The following is a 19,872-nucleotide window of genomic DNA, read 5'->3' as shown; positions in this document are numbered from 1 at the left end:
CTAGCTTCTTAAAGCTCAACCTCCGGGGAGTTTGTTTGGCAGAGATATAGAACACACTTTTCCAAGCCTGTTGGAAGGCATTTGCAGTTTCATTTCGCGTCTAATTTCCCAAACCAAACTGCTTGCAGCTCTAACTCCCTTCTAACTACCACTTCTTCGGTTCAGTGAGATATGCTGGATTCTAAACGGAGAAGCTTCTCTGACGCTTTTTCACAGAGATTTTGAAACTGAAATCTCCCATGCCGTTTCCACCATAGGCAGCAATGGGCTTCCCCATAGAACTTGCCAACCTGAATTCCTACAGGCTAGATGTGAGAGGCACATTCTGCTGCTTCCTCCCTTAGAGTTAAACTTGCTTCTGAAAGCTCAACCTCCGGGGAGTTTGTTTGGCAGAGATATAGAACACACTTTTCCAAGCCTGTTGGAAGGCCTTTGCAGTTTCATTTCGCGTCTAATTTCCCAAAACAAACTGCTTGCAGCTCTAACTCCCTTCTAACTACCACTTCTTCGGTTCAGTGAGATATGCTGGATTCTAAACGGAGAAGCTTCTCTGACGCTTTTTCACAGAGATTTTGAAACTGAAATTTCCAAACCCGTTTCCAACGAAGGCGCCAATGGGCTTCCCCATAGAACTTGCCAACCTGAATTCCTACAGGCTAGATGTGAGAGGCACATTCTGCTGCTTCCTCCCTTAGAGTTAAACTAGCTTCTGAAAGCTCAACCTCCGGGGAGTTTGTTTGGCAGAGATATAGAACACACTTTTCCAAGCCTGTTGGAAGGCATTTGCAGTTACATTTCGCGTCTAATTTCCCAAACCAAACTGCTTGCAGCTCTAACTGCCTTCTAACTACCACTTCTTCGGTTCAGTGAGATGTGCTGGATTCTAAACGGAGAAGCTTCTCTGACGCTTTTTCACAGAGATTTTGAAACTGAAATCTCCCATGCTGTTTCCACCATAGCCAGCAATGGGCTTCCCCATAGAACTTGCCAACCTGAATTCCTACAGGCTAGATGTGAGAGGCACATTCTGCTGCTTCCTCCCTTAGAGTTAAACTAGCTTCTGAAAGCTCAACCTCCGGGGAGTTTGTTTGGCAGAGATATAGAACACACTTTTCCAAGCCTGTTGGAAGGCATTTGCAGTTTCATTTCGCGTCTAATTTCCCAAACCAAACTGCTTGCAGCTCTAACTCCCTTCTAACTACCACTTCTTCGTTTCAGTGAGATATGCTGGATTCTAAACGGAGAAGCTTCTCTGACGCTTTTTCACAGAGATTTTGAAACTGAAATCTCCCATGCCGTTTCCACCATAGGCAGCAATGGGCTTCCCCATAGAACTTGCCAACCTGAATTCCTACAGGCTAGATGTGAGAGGCACATTCTGCTGCTTCCTCCCTAAGAGTTAAGCTTGCTTCTGAAAAGCTCAACCTCCGGGGAGTCTGTTTGGCAGAGATATATTACACACTTTTCCAAGCCTGTTGGAAGGCCTTTGCAGTGTCATTTCGCGTCTAATTTCCCAAACCAAACTGCTTGCAGCTCTAACTCCCTTCTAACTACTCCTTCTTCGGTTCAGTGAGATATGCTGGATTCTGAACGGAGAAGCTTCTCTGACGCTTTTTCACAGAGATTTTGAAACTGAAATTTCCAAACCCGTTTCCAACGAAGGCGCCAATGGGCTTCCCCATAGAACTTGCCAACCTGAATTCCTACAGGCTAGATGTGAGAGGCACATTCTGCTGCTTCCTCCCTTAGAGTTAAACTAGCTTCTGAAAGCTCAACCTCCGGGGAGTTTGTTTGGCAGAGATATAGAACACACTTTTCCAAGCCTGTTGGAAGGCATTTGCAGTTTCATTTCGCGTCTAATTTCCCAAACCAAACTGCTTGCAGCTCTAACTGCCTTCTAACTACCACTTCTTCGGTTCAGTGAGATATGCTGGATTCTAAACGGAGAAGCTTCTCTGACGCTTTTTCAAAGAGATTTTGAAACTGAAATCTCCCATGCCATTTCCACCATAGGCAGCAATGGGCTTCCCCATAGAACTTGCCAACCTGAATTCCTACAGGCTAGATGTGAGAGGCACATTCTGCTGCTTCCTCCCTAAGAGTTAAGCTTGCTTCTGAAAGCTCAACCTCCGGGGAGTCTGTTTGGCAGAGATATAGAACACACTTTTCCAAGCCTGTTGGAAGGCCTTTGCAGTGTCATTTCGCATCTAATTTCCCAAACCAAACTGCTTGCAGCTCTAACTCCCTTCTAACTACCACTTCTTCGGTTCAGTGAGATATGCTGGATTCTAAACGGAGAAGCTTCTCTGACGCTTTTTCACAGAGATTTTGAAACTGAAATCTCCCATGCCGTTTCCACCATAGGCAGCAATGGGCTTCCCCATAGAACTTGCCAACCTGAATTCCAACAGGCTAGATGTGAGAGGCACATTCTGCTGCTTCCTCCCTTAGAGTTAAACTTGCTTCTGAAAGCTCAACCTCCGGGGAGTTTGTTTGGCAGAGATATAGAACACACTTTTCCAAGCCTGTTGGAAGGCCTTTGCAGTTTCATTTCGCGTCTAATTTCCCAAACCAAACTGCTTGCAGCTCTAACTGCCTTCTAACTACCACTTCTTCGGTTCAGTGAGATATGCTGGATTCTAAACGGAGAAGCTTCTCTGACGCTTTTTCACAGAGATTTTGAAACTGAAATCTCCCATGCTGTTTCCACCATAGGCAGCAATGGGCTTCCCCATAGAACTTGCCAACCTGAATTCCTACAGGCTAGATGTGAGAGGCACATTCTGCTGCTTCCTCCCTTAGAGTTAAACTTGCTTCTGAAAGCTCAACCTCCGGGGAGTTTGTTTGGGAGAGATATAGAACACACTTTTCCAAGCCTGTTGGAAGGCATTTGCAGTTTCATTTCGCGTCTAATTTCCCAAACCAAACTGCTTGCAGCTCTACCTGCCTTCTAACTACCACTTCTTCGGTTCAGTGAGATATGCTGGATTCTAAACGGAGAAGCTTCTCTGACGCTTTTTCACAGAGATTTTTAAACTGAAATCTCCCATGTCGTTTCCACCATAGGCAGCAATGGGCTTCCCCATAGAACTTGCCAACCTGAATTCCTACAGGCTAGATGTGAGAGGCACATTCTGCTGCTTCCTCCCTTAGAGTTAAACTTGCTTCTGAAAGCTCAACCTCCGGGGAGTTTGTTTGGCAGAGATATAGAACACACTTTTCCAAGCCTGTTGGAAGGCATTTGCAGTTTCATTTCGCGTCTAATTTCCCAAAACAAACTGCTTGCAGCTCTAACTCCCTTCTAACTACCACTTCTTCGGTTCAGTGAGATATGCTGGATTCTAAACGGAGAAGCTTCTCTGACGCTTTTTCACAGAGATTTTGAAACTGAAATTTCCAAACCCGTTTCCAACGAAGGCGCCAATGGGCTTCCCCATAGAACTTGCCAACCTGAATTCCTACAGGCTAGATGTGAGAGGCACATTCTGCTGCTTCCTCCCTTAGAGTTAAACTAGCTTCTGAAAGCTCAACCTCCGGGGAGTTTGTTTGGCAGAGATATAGAACACACTTTTCCAAGCCTGTTGGAAGGCATTTGCAGTTTCATTTCGCGTCTAATTTCCCAAACCAAACTGCTTGCAGCTCTAACTGCCTTCTAACTACCACTTCTTCGGTTCAGTGAGATATGCTGGATTCTAAACGGAGAAGCTTCTCTGACGCTTTTTCACAGAGATTTTGAAACTGAAATCTCCCATGCTGTTTCCAACATAGCCAGCAATGGGCTTCCCCATAGAACTTGCCAACCTGAATTCCTACAGGCTAGATGTGAGAGGCACATTCTGCTGCTTCCTCCCTTAGAGTTAAACTAGCTTCTGAAAGCTCAACCTCCAGGGAGTCTGTTTGGCAGAGATATAGAACACACTTTTCCAAGCCTGTTGGAAGGCATTTGCAGTTTCATTTCGCGTCTAATTTCCCAAACCAAACTGCTTGCAGCTCTAACTGCCTTCTAACTACCACTTCTTCGGTTCAGTGAGATATGCTGGATTCTAAACGGAGAAGCTTCTCTGACGCTTTTTCACAGAGATTTTGAAACTGAAATCTCCCATGCCGTTTCCACCATAGGCAGCAATGGGCTTCCCCATAGAACTTGCCAACCTGAATTCCTACAGGCTAGATGTGAGAGGCACATTCTGCTGCTTCCTCCCTTAGAGTTAAACTAGCTTCTAAAAGCTCAACCTCCAGGGAGTTTGTTTGGCAGAGATATAGAACACACTTTTCCAAGCCTGTTGGAAGGCATTTGCAGTTTCATTTCGCGTCTAATTTCCCAAACCAAACTGCTTGCAGCTCTAACTCCCTTCTAACTACCACTTCTTCGGTTCAGTGAGATATGCTGGATTCTAAACGGAGAAGCTTCTCTGACGCTTTTTCACAGAGATTTTGAAACTGAAATTTCCAAACCCGTTTCCAACGAAGGCGCCAATGGGCTTCCCCATAGAACTTGCCAACCTGAATTCCTACAGGCTAGATGTGAGAGGCACATTCTGCTGCTTCCTCCCTTAGAGTTAAACTAGCTTCTGAAAGCTCAACCTCCGGGGAGTTTGTTTGGCAGAGATATAGAACACACTTTTCCAAGCCTGTTGGAAGGCATTTGCAGTTACATTTCGCGTCTAATTTCCCAAACCAAACTGCTTGCAGCTCTAACTGCCTTCTAACTACCACTTCTTCGGTTCAGTGAGATGTGCTGGATTCTAAACGGAGAAGCTTCTCTGACGCTTTTTCACAGAGATTTTGAAACTGAAATCTCCCATGCTGTTTCCACCATAGCCAGCAATGGGCTTCCCCATAGAACTTGCCAACCTGAATTCCTACAGGCTAGATGTGAGAGGCACATTCTGCTGCTTCCTCCCTTAGAGTTAAACTAGCTTCTGAAAGCTCAACCTCCAGGGAGTCTGTTTGGCAGAGATATAGAACACACTTTTCCAAGCCTGTTGGAAGGCATTTGCAGTTTCATTTCGCGTCTAATTTCCCAAACCAAACTGCTTGCAGCTCTAACTGCCTTCTAACTACCACTTCTTCGGTTCAGTGAGATATGCTGGATTCTAAACGGAGAAGCTTCTCTGACGCTTTTTCACAGAGATTTTGAAACTGAAATCTCCCATGCCGTTTCCACCATAGGCAGCAATGGGCTTCCCGATAGAACTTGCCAACCTGAATTCCTACTGGCTAGATGTGAGAGGCACATTCTGCTGCTTCCTCCCTAACTGTTAAGCTTGCTTCTGAAAGCTCAACCTCCGGGGACTCTGTTTGGCACAGATATAGAACACACTTTTCCAAGCCTGTTGGAAGGCCTTTGCAGTGTCATTTCGCATCTAATTTCCCAAACCAAACTGCTTGCAGCTCTAACTCCCTTCGAACTACCACTTCTTCGGTTCAGTGAGATATGGTGGATTCTAAACGGAGAAGCTTCTCTGACGCTTTTTCACAGAGATTTTGAAACTGAAATCTCCCATGCCGTTTCCACCATAGGCAGCAATGGGCTTCCCCATAGAACTTGCCAACCTGAATTCCTACAGGCTAGATTTGAGAGGCACATTCTGCTGCTTCCTCCCTTAGAGTTAAACTTGCTTCTGAAAGCTCAACCTCCGGGGAGTTTGTTTGGCAGAGATATAGAACACACTTTTCCAAGCCTGTAGGAAGGCATTTGCATTTTCATTTCGCGTCTAATTTCCCAAACCAAATTGCTTGCAGCTCTAACTCCCTTCTAACTACCACTTCTTCGGTTCAGTGAGATATGCTGGATTCTAAACGGAGAAGCTTCTCTGACGCTTTTTCACAGAGATTTTGAAACTGAAATTTCCAAACCCGTTTCCAACGAAGGCGCCAATGGGCTTCCCCATAGAACTTGCCAACCTGAATTCCTACAGGCTAGATGTGAGAGGCACATTCTGCTGCTTCCTCCCTTAGAGTTAAACTAGCTTTTGAAAGCTCAACCTCCGGGGAGTTTGTTTGGCAGAGATATAGAACACACTTTTCCAAGCCTGTTGGAAGGCATTTGCAGTTTCATTTCGCGTCTAATTTCCCAAACCAAACTGCTTGCAGCTCTAACTGCCTTCTAACTACCACTTCTTCGGTTCAGTGAGATGTGCTGGATTCTAAACGGAGAAGCTTCTCTGACGCTTTTTCACAGAGATTTTGAAACTGAAATCTCCCATGCTGTTTCCACCATAGCCAGCAATGGGCTTCCCCATAGAACTTGCCAACCTGAATTCCTACAGGCTAGATGTGAGAGGCACATTCTGCTGCTTCCTCCCTTAGAGTTAAACTAGCTTCTGAAAGCTCAACCTCCAGGGAGTCTGTTTGGCAGAGATATAGAACACACTTTTCCAAGCCTGTTGGAAGGCATTTGCAGTTTCATTTCGCGTCTAATTTCCCAAACCAAACTGCTTGCAGCTCTAACTGCCTTCTAACTACCACTTCTTCGGTTCAGTGAGATATGCTGGATTCTAAACGGAGAAGCTTCTCTGACGCTTTTTCACAGAGATTTTGAAACTGAAATCTCCCATGCCGTTTCCACCATAGGCAGCAATGGGCTTCCCGATAGAACTTGCCAACCTGAATTCCTACTGGCTAGATGTGAGAGGCACATTCTGCTGCTTCCTCCCTAACTGTTAAGCTTTCTTCTGAAAGCTCAACCTCCGGGGACTCTGTTTGGCACAGATATAGAACACACTTTTCCAAGCCTGTTGGAAGGCCTTTGCAGTGTCATTTCGCATCTAATTTCCCAAACCAAACTGCTTGCAGCTCTAACTCCCTTCTAACTACCACTTCTTCGGTTCAGTGAGATATGCTGGATTCTAAACGGAGAAGCTTCTCTGACGCTTTTTCACAGAGATTTTGAAACTGAAATCTCCCATGCCGTTTCCACCATAGGCAGCAATGGGCTTCCCCATAGAACTTGCCAACCTGAATTCCTAAAGGCTAGATGTGAGAGGCACATTCTGCTGCTTCCTCCCTTAGAGTTAAAGTTGCTTCTGAAAGCTCAACCTCCGGGGAGTTTGTTTGGCAGAGATATAGAACACACTTTTCCAAGCCTGTTGGAAGGCATTTGCAGTTTCATTTCGCGTCTAATTTCCCAAACCAAACTGCTTGCAGCTCTAACTCCCTTCTAACTACCACTTCTTCGGTTCAGTGAGATATGCTGGATTCTAAACGGAGAAGCTTCTCTGACGCTTTTTCACAGAGATTTTGAAACTGAAATTTCCAAACCCGTTTCCAACGAAGGCGCCAATGGGCTTCCCCATAGAACTTGCCAACCTGAATTCCTACAGGCTAGATGTGAGAGGCACATTCTGCTGCTTCCTCCCTTAGAGTTAAACTAGCTTCTGAAAGCTCAACCTCCGGGGAGTTTGTTTGGCAGAGATATAGAACACACTTTTCCAAGCCTGTTGGAAGGCATTTGCAGTTTCATTTCGCGTCTAATTTCCCAAACCAAACTGCTTGCAGCTCTAACTGCCTTCTAACTACCACTTCTTCGGTTCAGTGAGATATGCTGGATTCTAAACGGAGAAGCTTCTCTGACGCTTTTTCACAGAGATTTTGAAACTGAAATCTCCCATGCCGTTTCCACCATAGGCAGCAATGGGCTTCCCCATAGAACTTGCCAACCTGAATTCCTACAGGCTAGATGTGAGAGGCACATTCTGCTGCTTCCTCCATAAGAGTTAAGCTTGCTTCTGAAAGCTCAACCTCCGGGGAGTCTGTTTGGCACAGATATAGAACACACTTTTCCAAGCCTGTTGGAAGGCCTTTGCAGTGTCATTTCGCATCTAATTTCCCAAACCAAACTGCTTGCAGCTCTAACTCCCTTCTAACTACCACTTCTTCGGTTCAGTGAGATATGCTGGATTCTAAACGGAGAAGCTTCTCTGACGCTTTTTCACAGAGATTTTGAAACTGAAATCTCCCATGCCGTTTCCACCATAGGCAGCAATGGGCTTCCCCATAGAACTTGCCAACCTGAATTCCTACAGGCTAGATGTGAGAGGCACATTCTGCTGCTTCCTCCCTTAGAGTTAAACTAGCTTCTGAAAGCTCAACCTCCGGGGAGTTTGTTTGGCAGAGATATAGAACACACTTTTCCAAGCCTGTTGGAAGGCATTTGCAGTTTCATTTCGCGTCTAATTTCCCAAAACAAACTGCTTGCAGCTCTAACTGCCTTCTAACTACCACTGCTTCGGTTCAGTGAGATATGCTGGATTCTAAACGGAGAAGCTTCTCTGACGCTTTTTCACAGAGATTTTGAAACTGAAATCTCCCATGCCGTTTCCACCATAGGCAGCAATGGGCTTCCCCATAGAACTTGCCAACCTGAATTCCTATAGGCTAGATGTGAGAGGCACATTCTGCTGCTTCCTCCCTTTGAGTTAAACTTGCTTCTGAAAGCTCAACCTCCGGGGAGTTTGTTTGGCAGAGATATAGAACACACTTTTCCAAGCCTGTTGGAAGGCATTTGCAGTTTCATTTCGCGTCTAATTTCCCAAACCAAACTGCTTGCAGCTCTAACTCCCTTCTAACTACCACTTCTTCGGTTCAGTGAGATATGCTGGATTCTAAACGGAGAAGCTTCTCTGACGCTTTTTCACAGAGATTTTGAAACTGAAATTTCCAAACCCGTTTCCAACGAAGGCGACAATGGGCTTCCCCATAGAACTTGCCAACCTGAATTCCTACAGGCTAGATGTGAGAGGCACATTCTGCTGCTTCCTCCCTTAGAGTTAAACTAGCTTCTGAAAGCTCAACCTCCGGGGAGTTTGTTTGGCAGAGATATAGAACACACTTTTCCAAGCCTGTTGGAAGGCATTTGCAGTTTCATTTCGCGTCTAATTTCCCAAACCAAACTGCTTGCAGCTCTAACTGCCTTCTAACTACCACTTCTTCGGTTCAGTGAGATATGCTGGATTCTAAACGGAGAAGCTTCTCTGACGCTTTTTCACAGAGATTTTGAAACTGAAATCTCCCATGCCGTTTCCACCATAGGCAGCAATGGGCTTCCCCATAGAACTTGCCAACCTGAATTCCTACAGGCTAGATGTGAGAGGCACATTCTGCTGCTTCCTCCCTTAGAGTTAAACTAGCTTCTGAAAGCTCAACCTCCGGGGAGTTTGTTTGGCAGAGATATAGAACACACTTTTCCAAGCCTGTTGGAAGGCATTTGCAGTTTCATTTCGCGTCTAATTTCCCAAACCAAACTGCTTGCAGCTCTAACTGCCTTCTAACTACCACTTCTTCGGTTCAGTGAGATATGCTGGATTCTAAACGGAGAAGCTTCTCTGACGCTTTTTCACAGAGATTTTGAAACTGAAATCTCCCATGCCGTTTCCACCATAGGCAGCAATGGGCTTCCCCATAGAACTTGCCAACCTGAATTCCTACAGGCTAGATGTGAGAGGCACATTCTGCTGCTTCCTCCCTTAGAGTTAAACTAGCTTCTGAAAGCTCAACCTCCAGGGAGTCTGTTTGGCAGAGATATAGAACACACTTTTCCAAGCCTGTTGGAAGGCATTTGCAGTTTCATTTCGCGTCTAATTTCCCAAACCAAACTGCTTGCAGCTCTAACTGCCTTCTAACTACCACTTCTTCGGTTCAGTGAGATATGCTGGATTCTAAACGGAGAAGCTTCTCTGACGCTTTTTCACAGAGATTTTGAAACTGAAATCTCCCATGCCGTTTCCACCATAGGCAGCAATGGGCTTCCCCATAGAACTTGCCAACCTGAATTCCTACAGGCTAGATGTGAGAGGCACATTCTGCTGCTTCCTCCATAAGAGTTAAGCTTGCTTCTGAAAGCTCAACCTCCGGGGAGTCTGTTTGGCAGAGATATAGAACACACTTTTCCAAGCCTGTTGGAAGGCCTTTGCAGTGTCATTTCGCATCTAATTTCCCAAACCAAACTGCTTGCAGCTCTAACTCCCTTCTAACTACCACTTCTTCGGTTCAGTGAGATATGCTGGATTCTAAACGGAGAAGCTTCTCTGACGCTTTTTCACAGAGATTTTGAAACTGAAATCTCCCATGCCGTTTCCACCATAGGCAGCAATGGGCTTCCCCATAGAACTTGCCAACCTGAATTCCTACAGGCTAGATGTGAGAGGCACATTCTGCTGGTTCCTCCCTTAGAGTTAAACTAGCTTCTGAAAGCTCAACCTCCGGGGAGTTTGTTTGGCAGAGATATAGAACACACTTTTCCAAGCCTGTTGGAAGGCATTTGCAGTTTCATTTCGCGTCTAATTTCCCAAACCAAACTGCTTGCAGCTCTAACTGCCTTCTAACTACCACTTCTTCGGTTCAGTGAGATATGCTGGATTCTAAACGGAGAAGCTTCTCTGACGCTTTTTCACAGAGATTTTGAAACTGAAATCTCCCATGCCGTTTCCACCATAGGCAGCAATGGGCTTCCCCATAGAACTTGCCAACCTGAATTCCTACAGGCTAAATGTGAGAGGCACATTCTGCTGCTTCCTCCCTTAGAGTTAAACTAGCTTCTGAAAGCTCAACCTCCAGGGAGTCTGTTTGGCAGAGATATAGAACACACTTTTCCAAGCCTGTTGGAAGGCATTTGCAGTTTCATTTCGCGTCTAATTTCCCAAACCAAACTGCTTGCAGCTCTAACTGCCTTCTAACTACCACTTCTTCGGTTCAGTGAGATATGCTGGATTCTAAACGGAGAAGCTTCTCTGACGCTTTTTCACAGAGATTTTGAAACTGAAATCTCCCATGCCGTTTCCACCGTAGGCAGCAATGGGCTTCCCCATAGAACTTGCCAACCTGAATTCCTACAGGCTAGATGTGAGAGGCACATTCTGCTGCTTCCTCCATAAGAGTTAAGCTTGCTTCTGAAAGCTCAACCTCCGGGGAGTCTGTTTGGCAGAGATATAGAACACACTTTTCCAAGCCTGTTGGAAGGCCTTTGCAGTGTCATTTCGCATCTAATTTCCCAAACCAAACTGCTTGCAGCTCTAACTCCCTTCTAACTACCACTTCTTCGGTTCAGTGAGATATGCTGGATTCTAAACGGAGAAGCTTCTCTGACGCTTTTTCACAGAGATTTTGAAACTGAAATCTCCCATGCCGTTTCCACCATAGGCAGCAATGGGCTTCCCCATAGAACTTGCCAACCTGAATTCCTACAGGCTAGATGTGAGAGGCACATTCTGCTGCTTCCTCCCTTAGAGTTAAACTTGCTTCTGAAAGCTCAACCTCCGGGGAGTTTGTTTGGCAGAGATATAGAACACAATTTTCCAAGCCTGTTGGAAGGCATTTGCAGTTTCATTTCGCGTCTAATTTCCCAAAACAAACTGCTTGCAGCTCTAACTGCCTTCTAACTACCACTGCTTCGGTTCAGTGAGATATGCTGGATTCTAAACGGAGAAGCTTCTCTGACGCTTTTTCACAGAGATTTTGAAACTGAAATCTCCCATGCCGTTTCCACCATAGGCAGCAATGGGCTTCCCCATAGAACTTGCCAACCTGAATTCCTATAGGCTAGATGTGAGAGGCACATTCTGCTGCTTCCTCCCTTAGAGTTAAACTTGCTTCTGAAAGCTCAACCTCCGGGGAGTTTGTTTGGCAGAGATATAGAACACACTTTTCCAAGCCTGTTGGAAGGCATTTGCAGTTTCATTTCGCGTCTAATTTCCCAAACCATACTGCTTGCAGCTCTAACTCCCTTCTAACTACCACTTCTTCGGTTCAGTGAGATATGCTGGATTCTAAACGGAGAAGCTTCTCTGACGCTTTTTCACAGAGATTTTGAAACTGAAATTTCCAAACCCGTTTCCAACGAAGGCGACAATGGGCTTCCCCATAGAACTTGCCAACCTGAATTCCTACAGGCTAGATGTGAGAGGCACATTCTGCTGCTTCCTCCCTTAGAGTTAAACTAGCTTCTGAAAGCTCAACCTCCGGGGAGTTTGTTTGGCAGAGATATAGAACACACTTTTCCAAGCCTGTTGGAAGGCATTTGCAGTTTCATTTCGCGTCTAATTTCCCAAACCAAACTGCTTGCAGCTCTAACTGCCTTCTAACTACCACTTCTTCGGTTCAGTGAGATATGCTGGATTCTAAACGGAGAAGCTTCTCTGACGCTTTTTCACAGAGATTTTGAAACTGAAATCTCCCATGCCGTTTCCACCATAGGCAGCAATGGGCTTCCCCATAGAACTTGCCAACCTGAATTCCTACAGGCTAGATGTGAGAGGCACATTCTGCTGCTTCCTCCCTTAGAGTTAAACTAGCTTCTGAAAGCTCAACCTCCGGGGAGTTTGTTTGGCAGAGATATAGAACACACTTTTCCAAGCCTGTTGGAAGGCATTTGCAGTTTCATTTCGCGTCTAATTTCCCAAACCAAACTGCTTGCAGCTCTAACTCCCTTCTAACTACCACTTCTTCGGTTCAGTGAGATATGCTGGATTCTAAACGGAGAAGCTTCTCTGACGCTTTTTCACAGAGATTTTGAAACTGAAATTTCCTAACCCGTTTCCAACGAAGGCGACAATGGGCTTCCCCATAGAACTTGCCAACCTGAATTCCTACAGGCTAGATGTGAGAGGCACATTCTGCTGCTTCCTCCCTTAGAGTTAAACTAGCTTCTGAAAGCTCAACCTCCGGGGAGTTTGTTTGGCAGAGATATAGAACACACTTTTCCAAGCCTGTTGGAAGGCATTTGCAGTTTCATTTCGCGTCTAATTTCCCAAACCAAACTGCTTGCAGCTCTAACTCCCTTCTAACTACCACTTCTTCGGTTCAGTGAGATATGCTGGATTCTAAACGGAGAAGCTTCCCTGACGCTTTTTCACAGAGATTTTGAAACTGAAATCTCCCATGCCGTTTCCACCATAGGCAGCAATGGGCTTCCCCATAGAACTTGCCAACCTGAATTCCTACAGGCTAGATGTGAGAGGCACATTCTGCTGCTTCCTCCCTTAGAGTTAAACTAGCTTCTGAAAGCTCAACCTCCGGGGAGTTTGTTTGGCAGAGATATAGAACACACTTTTCCAAGCCTGTTGGAAGGCATTTGCAGTTTCATTTCGCGTCTAATTTCCCAAACCAAACTGCTTGCAGCTCTAACTCCCTTCTAACTACCACTTCTTCGGTTCAGTGAGATATGCTGGATTCTAAACGGAGAAGCTTCTCTGACGCTTTTTCACAGAGATTTTGAAACTGAAATCTCCCATGCCGTTTCCAGCATAGGCAGCAATGGGCTTCCCCATAGAACTTGCCAACCTGAATTCCTACAGGCTAGATGTGAGAGGCACATTCTGCTGCTTCCTCCCTAAGAGTTAAGCTTGCTTCTGAAAGCTCAAACTCTGGGGAGTCTGTTTGGCAGAGATATAGAACACACTTTTCCAAGCCTGTTGGAAGGCCTTTGCAGTGTCATTTCGCATCTAATTTCCCAAACCAAACTGCTTGCAGCTCTAACTCCCTTCTAACTACCACTTCTTCGGTTCAGTGAGATATGCTGGATTCTAAACGGAGAAGCTTCTCTGACGCTTTTTCACAGAGATTTTGAAGCTGAAATTTGCAAACCCGTTTCCAACGAAGGCGCCAATGGGCTTCCCCATAGAACTTGCCAACCTGAATTCCTACAGGCTAGATGTGAGAGGCACATTCTGCTGCTTCCTCCCTAACAGTTAAGCTTGCTTCTGAAAGCTCAACCTCCGGGGACTCTGTTTGGCACAGATATAGAACACACTTTTCCAAGCCTGTTGGAAGGCCTTTGCAGTGTCATTTCGCATCTAATTTCCCAAACCAAACTGCTTGCAGCTCTAACTCCCTTCTAACTACCACTTCTTCGGTTCAGTGAGATATGCTGGATTCTAAACGGAGAAGCTTCTCTGACGCTTTTTCACAGAGATTTTGAAACTGAAATCTCCCATGCCGTTTCCACCATAGGCAGCAATGGGCTTCCCCATAGAACTTGCCAACCTGAATTCCTACAGGCTAGATGTGAGAGGCACATTCTGCTGCTTCCTCCCTTAGAGTTAAACTTGCTTCTGAAAGCTCAACCTCCGGGGAGTTTGTTTGGCCGAGATATAGAGCACACTTTTCCAAGCCTGTTGGAAGGCATTTGCAGTTTCATTTCGCGTCTAATTTCCCAAACCAAACTGCTTGCAGCTCTAACTCCCTTCTAACTACCACTTCTTCGGTTCAGTGAGATATGCTGGATTCTAAACGGAGAAGCTTCTCTGACGCTTTTTCACAGAGATTTTGAAACTGAAATTTCCAAACCCGTTTCCAACGAAGGCGCCAATGGGCTTCCCCATAGAACTTGCCAACCTGAATTCCTACAGGCTAGATGTGAGAGGCACTTTCTGCTGCTTCCTCCCTTAGAGTTAAACTAGCTTCTGAAAGCTCAACCTCCGGGGAGTTTGTTTGGCAGAGATATAGAACACACTTTTCCAAGCCTGTTGGAAGGCATTTGCAGTTTCATTTCGCGTCTAATTTCCCAAACCAAACTGCTTGCAGCTCTAACTCCCTTCTAACTACCACTTCTTCGGTTCAGTGAGATATGCTGGATTCTAAACGGAGAAGCTTCTCTGACGCTTTTTCACAGAGATTTTGAAACTGAAATCTCCCATGCCGTTTCCACCATAGGCAGCAATGGGCTTCCCCATAGAACTTGCCAACCTGAATTCCTACAGGCTAGATGTGAGAGGCACATTCTGCTGCTTCCTCCCTTAGAGTTAAACTTGCTTCTGAAAGCTCAACCTCCGGGGAGTTTGTTTGGCAGAGATATAGAACACACTTTTCCAAGCCTGTTGGAAGGCATTTGCAGTTTCATTTCGCGTCTAATTTCCCAAACCAAACTGCTTGCAGCTCTAACTCCCTTCTAACTACCACTTCTTCGGTTCAGTGAGATATGCTGGATTCTAAACGGAGAAGCTTCTCTGACGCTTTTTCACAGAGATTTTGAAACTGAAATTTCCAAACCCGTTTCCAACGAAGGGGACAATGGGCTTCCCCATAGAACTTGCCAACCTGAATTCCTACAGGCTAGATGTGAGAGGCACATTCTGCTGCTTCCTCCCTTAGAGTTAAACTAGCTTCTGAAAGCTCAACCTCCGGGGAGTTTGTTTGGCAGAGATATAGAACACACTTTTCCAAGCCTGTTGGAAGGCATTTGCAGTTTCATTTCGCGTCTAATTTCCCAAACCAAACTGCTTGCAGCTCTAACTGCCTTCTAACTACCACTTCTTCGGTTCAGTGAGATATGCTGGATTCTAAACGGAGAAGCTTCTCTGACGCTTTTTCACAGAGATTTTGAAACTGAAATCTCCCATGCCGTTTCCACCATAGGCAGCAATGGGCTTCCCCATAGAACTTGCCAACCTGAATTCCTACAGGCTAAATGTGAGAGGCACATTCTGCTGCTTCCTCCCTTAGAGTTAAACTAGCTTCTGAAAGCTCAACCTCCAGGGAGTCTGTTTGGCAGAGATATAGAACACACTTTTCCAAGCCTGTTGGAAGGCATTTGCAGTTTCATTTCGCGTCTAATTTCCCAAACCAAACTGCTTGCAGCTCTAACTGCCTTCTAACTACCACTTCTTCGGTTCAGTGAGATATGCTGGATTCTAAACGGAGAAGCTTCTCTGACGCTTTTTCACAGAGATTTTGAAACTGAAATCTCCCATGCCGTTTCCACCATAGGCAGCAATGGGCTTCCCCATAGAACTTGCCAACCTGAATTCCTACAGGCTAGATGTGAGAGGCACATTCTGCTGCTTCCTCCATAAGAGTTAAGCTTGCTTCTGAAAGCTCAACCTCCGGGGAGTCTGTTTGGCACAGATATAGAACACACTTTTCCAAGCCTGTTGGAAGGCCTTTGCAGTGTCATTTCGCATCTAATTTCCCAAACCAAACTGCTTGCAGCTCTAACTCCCTTCTAACTACCACTTCTTCGGTTCAGTGAGATATGCTGGATTCTAAACGGAGCAGCTTCTCTGATGCTTTTTCACAGAGATTTTGAAACTGAAATTTCCAAACCCGTTTCCAACGAAGGCGCCAATGGGCTTCCCCATAGAACTTGCCAACCTGAATTCCTATAGGCTAGATGTGAGAGGCACATTCTGCTGCTTCCTCCCTTAGAGTTAAACTTGCTTCTGAAAGCTCAACCTCCGGGAAGTCTGTTTGGCAGAGATATAGAACACAATTTTCCAAGCCTGTTGGAAGGCATTTGCAGTGTCATTTCGCGTCTAATTTCCCAAACCAAAATGCTTGCAGCTCTAACTCCCTTCTAACTACCACTTCTTCGGTTCAGTGAGATATGCTGGATTCTAAACGGAGAAGCTTCCCTGATGCTTTTTCACAGAGATTTTGAAACTGAAATTTCCAAACCCCTTTCCAAAGAAGGCGCCAATGGGCTTCCCCATAGAACTTGCCAACCTGAATTCCTACAGGCTAGATGTGAGAGGCACATTCTGCTGCTTCCTCCCTTAGAGTTAAACTAGCTTCTGAAAGCTCAACCTCCGGGGAGTCTGTTTGGCAGAGATATACAACACATTTTCCAAGCCTGTTGGAAGGCATTTGCATTGTCATTTCGCGTCTAATTTCCCAAACCAAAGTTCTTGCAGCTCTAGGTTCTAACTACCACTTCTTCGGTTCAGTGAGATATGCTGGATTCTAAACGGGGAAGCTTCTCTAACGGTTTTTCACAGAAATTTTGAAACTGAAATCTCCTAACCCGTTTCCACTGTAGGCGGCAATGGGCTTCCCCATAGAACTTGCCAATCTGAATAACTACAGGCTAGATGTGAGAGGCACATTCTGCTGCTTCCTCCCTTAGAGTTAAACTTGTTTCTAAAAGCTCATCCTCCAGACAGTCTTTTTGGCAGATATATACAACACATTTTCCCAAGCCTGTTGGAAGGCCTTTTCAAGTGCGATTTCGTGTGTAATTTCCGATACGAAAATGTTTGGAACTCTAACTCCTTTCTAACTACCACTGCACTGACCCTAGCATTATCCCTAACACAAACCATAGCCCTTACGCTAACCTTACCCATACCGTAACCCTAACCCTAACCGTAACCAAAACCCTCTCTGAACCCAAAACCTAACCCCAATACTAACCTTAACCCTCACCCTAACCATAAACCTAGACCCAGCCCAAGCCCTAGCCCTAGACCTAGCCCTAACCCTAGCCCTAACCATAGCACTCACCAGAGCCCTAGTCTTAAACCTAACACTAACCCTAACCATAGCCCCAACTGTTTATCGAAACTAACCCCAACCCTAACCCTAACCCTCAACCTAAACTTATCCCTAAACCCAGACGAAAACCTAACTCTAGCCCTCTCCCTAAACCTAGGCCTAATCCTAGCACTAACCCTAACCATAAACCTAACCCTAACACTAACCCAAAGCCTAGACCTAAGCCTAAATCTAACCCTAAACCAAGCCCTAACCCTAAACCTTAACCTAACACTAGCCCTAAGCCTAACCCTAGCCATAGGCCTAAAGCTAGCAATAACCTTCGCACGAACCCAGATCCTAAACCAAACCCTAACCATAACCCTAGCCCTAAACCTAGCCCTAAACTTAACCCTAAACCTCACACTATCCCTAAACCTAACCTTAGCCTTAACCATAGCCGTAAACCTGGCAATAAACCTAATCCTAAACCTAACTCTAACCCTAACAGTAAACCTAACCCTAACCCGAAGCCAACCCAAAACTTAACCCTTACCCCAACCCTACTCCAAAAACTAGCCTTAACCCTAACAATAACCCTATCCCTAAAACTAACCATCTCCGTAACCCTAACCTTAAACATAACCCTAACCCTACTCCTAAACTTAATCCTGGCCCAAACCCTAGCGGTAACCCTAACCCTAACCCTAACCTTACCCCTAATCCTAGCCCTAGCCTTAGCCCTAGGCCTAACCCTAACCCTAAGCCTAACCCAAACCCTAAAAGAAACCCTAAAAGTAACCTTAACCCAACCCAAATCCTAAACCTAACCCAACCCTAAACCTAACCCTAGTCCGAACCCTAGACTTAACCATAAGTATAACCCGATCCCTAACACTAACCATCTCCCTAACCCTAAACCTAAACCTAACCCTACCCCTAATCCTAGACTTAAACATAACCCTAGCCCTAAGTCTAACCATAACCGTAACCCTAACTGTAGCACTAAACCTCATCCTACCTCTAGTCATAACCCTAACCAGTAGCACTAATCCTAATCCTGAATCTAACACTAACCCTAACCTGAGCCCTAGCCCTAACCCTAACCCTAACCCTAAGCCTAGACATAACCCTAACCCTAGCCCTAACCGTAGCACTAATCCTAACTCTATCCCTACACATAACCCTTACCGTAAACCTAACCCAAACCCTAATGCTAACCCTAACCCTAAGCCTAGTCGTAGCCCTTACCCTAACACTGGCCCGAGCCCTAACCCTAACCGTAATCCTAAACCTAGCCCTAACACTAAAGCTAGCCTGAACCCTACCCTAACCTTAACCCAGGCCCTAAAACTAGCCCTAGCTCTAGCCCTAATCCTAGCCCTAGGCCTCACCCTAATCATAAACCTGACCCTACCAGTAACCCTATCCCTAACCCTAACCCTCACCCTAAGCATAAACTTGACCCTACCAGTAACCCTAACCCTAACCCTAGCCCTAAACTTCAAACTAAACATAACCCCAGCCCTAATTCTAACCCTAACCCTAACCCTAACCCTAAACCTAAACCTAGGCCTAATCCTAATGCTAGGCCTATCCCTAGCACTAACCCTAACCCTAACCCTAAACCAAACACTAGCCCTAAGCCTAACTCTAGCCATAGGCCTAAAACTAGCCCTCACCCTGGCACCAACCCCAATCCTAAACCAAACCCTAACAATAACTCTAAGCCTGACTCTAACCCTAATCCTAAACCTAGCCCTAACCTTCAACATAACCCTAACCCAACCCCTAACCCGAACCCGAAACCTAACCCTAACCCTAACTCTAACCCTAACCCTAACCCTAATCCTAGCCCTAACCCTAACAACAGACCTAGGCCTCACCCTAGCCCTAACCCAAGCACTAACCCTAACCCTAACGCTAACCCTAAACCAAACCCTACCCCTCACCCAAACTAACACTAACCCTCTTCCTAACGCTAATCCTAGCCCTAATCCTAACCCTCGCCCTAACCCTAAACCTAATGCTAACCCTAATGCTAAACCTAACACTCGCCCTAGCCCTAGCCCTAGCATGAACCCCAACCCTAACCCAATCCCTAACACTAACCATAACCATAATCCTAACCATAATCCTAACCCTACTCCGAACCCTAGCCTTAACCGTAACAATAACCCGAACCCTAACACTCACCCTATCCCTAACACTGTCTCCCTAACCCTAACCCGAACCCCAAACCTAAACCTGAACCTAACCCTAACCCAAACCCTAACCCTAACCCTTACCCTAAACCTACCCGAACCCTAAACCTAACCGAAACCCAAACCCTAATGCAAACCTAACCTGAACCCGAATCCGAACCCTAATCAAATCCCTAACCCGAAACCTAACCCAAACTCTAACTCAATCCTTAACCATAAGGCTATCCATAACCCTAACCATAGACCTAGGCCTAACCCTAACCCATACCCTAACTCTCACCCTCATCCTCATCCTCACCCTAACCCTAACACTAACCCCAGCCCTATCCCGAGCCCTAACCATTACCCTAATCCTAACGTAAACCCTAGCCCTAGCCGTGACCCTAACCCTAACCCTAACACTAACACTAACCCTACCCTAGCCCCAATCCTAAACCCCAAACTTAACCCTAACCCTAACCCTAACCCTAGCCCTAGCCCTCAT

This window comes from Cynocephalus volans, chromosome 8 (genome assembly GCF_027409185.1).
Source record: "Cynocephalus volans isolate mCynVol1 chromosome 8, mCynVol1.pri, whole genome shotgun sequence".
In the NCBI taxonomy this organism is placed as follows: domain Eukaryota; kingdom Metazoa; phylum Chordata; class Mammalia; order Dermoptera; family Cynocephalidae; genus Cynocephalus; species Cynocephalus volans.
Note: the sequence above shows the minus strand (reverse complement) of the source record.